The following is a 5,272-nucleotide window of genomic DNA, read 5'->3' as shown; positions in this document are numbered from 1 at the left end:
GTGTTAAAACGCCATTGCACTGAAAATCAAGTCTAATCGATAGCGTGTTCTTTTCTGTTTTCCAACAACAATAGTGTTTACTAAAGACAGTAAGTTAGATCTTGCATCATTTTATTTCTTTTTTCATTGCAGCAGTATAACGTAAACTCTTACCTATTTTTGCAAATGGATGTATCATAACTTTTCTATATATGCTAATACGTGTTTATTTAATTAATCTGTTTTCTTCTTTTATTGGTTACTCATGTATGGTTTCGTTTAGCTGTACACTTGACATAATCTTGTCATCGCCAGAAACATGTAAATAGTGTAAACTCGTAAAGACCACAAATAATGTTGGGAGAAATTTAAATCCAACCCTTTTTTCAGGTAAGTGGATTCGATATAAAGCTGTGATATGTATATGTGTCATTTATACATGCGCATCATTATGAAGAAAAAGTGATTAAAGTAATGCATTTATTCTTATATTGCATTGACAAAATTAGAAATAAAAATAAACAAGTCTTCAAATGCGTAATGATATACATGACCTTATGTTTTAATGGGTATATTGACAGCAAATGCAGTACCATGTTTTCAAATGATAATGTAGTTTGCATTTATGACGGTGTAAATACATTGATCTGCTTTTCAATGTGTGTATTCGGCGGGGGTGTGGAGGAGGAGAAAAAATGCGCTCTGTGTTGATTTTGAATAAAGTTGCGTTTAATTTATTTTTACTTCAGTTTCCAGTTTGTGTCAGATGGGACCCTAACACGATCCGGTTCTACTGCTGGAGAAGTATGGCGTAACGTTTATGGATGCCATCAAGTTTCCTCAATTTAGCCGTTCCTGGAGGCTGAACATCGTTGCATATTAAAGAAATTGGAGCGACTGAATAATAATTTTATATGTATGTGTAAGAAACCCCGTTATATACAAACACACATGCCTAATTTGTCCATGCATAATTACTATTTATAAGAAAAAAATGTGTTAGATTAACAAGGAAAAATGATGATTTGCAAGATGATGATGATGGTGGTTGTAGAAATGGTGATGGTGCTGGTGATTGTGGTGTTAATGATGATTGTGTCGATGGTTTTGTTCATGGTGATGATGGTGTTGATGGTGTTTGTAGTGTTGGTGGTGATGGTTGCGGTAATACTTGTGACGGTTATGTTGATGGTTGTGAGGGTGGTGGTGGTAGTGGTTACGGTGGTGGTAATTGTGGTAGTGGTGATTGTGGTGTTGATGATGGTGATGGTGTTGATGTTGGTGTTGATGGGGGTGATGGTGAAGTTGATGGTTGTGGTGTGATAGTAGTGATGTTTATGATAGTGTTTGTGATGACGGTGGTGGTGGTGATGGTGGTAGTGATTGTGAATCTGTTGGTTATGCTGGTGGTGATGATAATGGTGATTGTGATTGTTATGGTAGTGGTGATGGTAATGATGGTTAAAATGAGTGTGTCGTGATAATGATTGTAATGGTCGTAATGGTGGTGAATGGGGCGATGGTGGTGGTGATGGTGATGGAAGTGGTGAGGGGTGATAGTGGTGGTGATGGTGGTAATGGTGGTGTTGGCTGTGGTGGTGGAGGTGATTGTGGTGGTGATGGTGATGGTGGTGGTGGAAATTGTAATGGTGGTGATGGTGGAGGTTATTTGTCATGTTGTAGCTGCTTGTTGAGGTGGCTCTGGTGGTGGTGGTGGTGGTGGTGGTGGTGGTGGTGGTGGTGGTGGTGGTGGTGGTGGTGGTGGTGGTGGTGGTGGTGGTGGTGGTGGTGGTGGTGGTGGTGGTGGTGTGGTGGTGGTGATGGTTGTGGTGATGGAATCGGTGGTGGTGTTGGTGTTGTTGATGGAGATAACGGTGGTGATGGTGGTGATTGTGATAGTGATGGTGTTTGTGGTGATGATGGTGGTGATGGTGATGGAAATTTTTTGGGGAGATAGTGGTTGTGGTGGTGTTGATTATGGTGGTGATGGTTGGGTGGTGGTAATAGTTGTAATTGAAGTCGTGGTGGCGGTGATGGTGGTGTTCGTGGTGATGATAGTGTTGATGGAGTTTATTGTGGTGACGGTGGTGGTGATAGAGATGATGGAGATGGTGATAGTGGTGGCGACGGTGGTGGTGATAGTGCGTTTGTTAATGGTGGTCATGATGGTTATGGTGATGGTGGTATTGGTGATGGTGGTGGTGGTATGGGAGGTGATGGTCTTGTGAGAGTGGTGGTGGTGATAATGGTGATTATGATGGTGGTGGTGATGATGGTGGTAATGGTGGTGGGCGATGAGGGTGGTGATGGTGGCGATTATAATGGTGGTCGTGATGGGGGTTAATTGGTAACGGTGGTGGTGATTGTGATGGTGATGATTTGGTTACAGTTGTGATGATTGTGATGCTGATGGTGGTGGTGTTCGTAATAGTGATGTTGATGATGGTCATTGTGGTAGTGAAGGTGGCGGTGATGTTGGTGATGATTGTAGTAATTATGGTGGTGATTGTTGTTGTGATGGTGGTGCTGATGGTGGTGGTGATGATTGTGGTCGTTTTGATGGTAGTGGTAGTGGTGGTTGTTTTGGTGGTGATTATGGTGGTGGTGGTAATGGTGGTTGTTGTAGTGATGGTGGTGGTGATGGTGGTGGTTTTGGTGGTGGTGATAGTAGTAGTGACGTAGTTGGAGGTAATGGTGGATGTGATGATTGTGGTCGTTTTGATGGTAGCGGTGGTAGTGATAGTGGTTGTGATGGTGGCTGTGGAGGTGGAGATGATGGTGGAAGTAATGTTGGTCGTGATGGTGTTGGTGGTGGTGATGGTGGTGGGTTAGTGACGATGTCTACGATTATGATGGTGGAGGTGATGGTGGTGGTGGTGGTGGTTATATTGATGGTGATGAGGGTGATTTGGTGACGGTGGTGATGATTGTGATGCTCATGGTGGTAGTGTTAGTTATTGTGATGTTGATGATGGTCATTGTGGTGGTAATGGTGGTGGTAATGGTAGAGGCGATGCTTATTATGATGGTTGTGGTGACTGTGGTGGTGATGGTGGTGATGATCGTGATCGTTTTGATAGTAGTGGAGGTGGTGATAGTGGTTGAAGTGGTGATGATTGTTGTTGAGGTGGTGATGAAAATGTTGGTATGGTGGTGGTTGTGGTGGTAATTGTGGTGGTTGTGGTGGTGATGGTGATAGAAGTAGTTGTGGTTGTGATGGTGGGGATTGAGTATGTGATGGCTGTTGTGGTGATGGTTGTTGTGGTGTTGATGGTGGTGGTGATGGTGGTGGTGGGGATGGTAATGGTTCTGGTAATTGAAGTGGTGGTGTTTGTGATGGTGGTGGTGATTGTAATTGTGGTGGTGGAAGTGGTGTTGGTGGTGATGGTGGTGACACAATGTATTCCATGTGAATTTCCCGCGACAAAATCCGAACATTTACGAGAAACGTGAGATTGGCTTCGGCCAACACTGGAAGAACGACATAGTTCTCTTTTTGTCTAATTTAATCGCATGTAATTCAACTTAATGTTTTCTTTATTAAAACTTCCAATAGATTGCCATACACATATTTTTTTTATTTAAAAAATGTACATAAAATACAACATATTTATTGCGGTGAATAAAATGTACACTATAGCATGTTACTGGCACTTATTGCTCTCTTAAAAAATATAACATCGAACATGTTTATTTTGGGCGCACGCATTACCCAGTTCCCTGTGTTTTTTAAAGGTTTACTAACCCGTTCGCGCCTACGGCTGCATTTTGTGAGGACCCGAAATGTGGCCTTACACTCCTTCAAAATGAACCAACCAGTTACACGAAAGTTGGGACGAATTTTGAATTATGGCTGCAATTTCTCGCCATTTTACTGAAACTACTTCATGCTTTTTGCATGATCGTGTGTTGTGGAATGAGGTTGGCGGACCCACACCGTTCAATCGCCTCCAGCGACGACTGTGGATCACGCGACGGCAAAGATAGTGTATACATGTCGTCGGAAAGCCGAGCGTAAGTATTTCCATATACTTTATATTTTACGTATTGGATTGAGCAGGTTTGATTGTGTTATTTGCGAGCCTAAGTAAGAAGGACTTTGTGAACGTAATCCCCACCTTCCTAGTTGCTCAATTTTTAAGAAATCCGTTAGAATGTGGTCAAAAATAAAACAAAATTCACCACTCTCTCACACAGGTGGTTAGCGTGCGGCTATGATATTAATTAGTGAAAACATCATTTTAAATGATAAATTATCATATTATAACGGAAAATCAACTTTTCTGTAAAAAGAATTCACTATCAAATAAATGTATAACAAGGTATTATTTCTGCGTTGAATAAGACCAAGGTCGTGAAAATCGCTGCAAAATGGATGAAGTAATGGCTGTTCAAAACGATGCACCCCGTTTTCGGGTGATTTCGAGTTGGATACCTTGTTATATATATATATTTGATAGTGATTTTTTTTTCTTCAGAGAAGTTGATTCTTCGTTATAATATGATAATTTATCGTTCAAAGTGATGTTTTCGCTAATTAATATCATAGCCACACGCTAACCACCTGTGCTCTCTCATATGAGCCTCGTTCTTAAAAAACGTCCTAATGCCATTCGGTACCCCTCGCAGATTATCATAATCGGTTATCCGATGTTTGACGGAAAGGGCCGAGAATGTGCGATTGGTCATAATGCATGTGCGTAAAGTGTCATCTCTGGATTTTTGTATAGAAGAGACCTCATTTAAACGAAAAAATCCATAATATCGGAAAGTGATCTGTGATGACACTTCACGCATGTGCATTAAGCCTCGTTTTCTCAGAATGCGGCTGATACATAGCAAGGGAGGCCACCTGAAAATCTTTGTTTGATTAGTTTGCGACAGTTGTCTCTTGAATGTTGACTTTACCCCCTTTAAACTCACACACACGTTCACAATTTTTCCATGTTTCTTGTTTGACGTCGGGTTCATTTAAAACTCCAATTTGTAGTTTGTGTCAGCTGTTTGTATGAAAATGTGCTTTTAAATTTATAAACAAATAATTATTGAAACATAAAAGTTCAGATGTTAACATACAGTTTACCATTGACAGGGGACATCTGAATATGTAAGGTTTCAGTAACTGTATATACAATACATAATCAATTAACACACAAATAACTAACACTCCTGGCGTTTCAGCAGCATTAAATATTGATGATCGTCTGCGTGTTCAACGCTAGAAATGCGTTGATGTATGTATACGTGTCCTTCGTATAATCGCCCTTGTTCGCTCATTATGATTTTACCGATT

Source organism: Dreissena polymorpha, chromosome 10 (assembly GCF_020536995.1).
Source record: "Dreissena polymorpha isolate Duluth1 chromosome 10, UMN_Dpol_1.0, whole genome shotgun sequence".
Classification (NCBI taxonomy): domain Eukaryota; kingdom Metazoa; phylum Mollusca; class Bivalvia; order Myida; family Dreissenidae; genus Dreissena; species Dreissena polymorpha.
The sequence above is the reverse complement of the archived record's forward strand: the minus strand, read 5'-3'. Positions refer to the sequence as shown.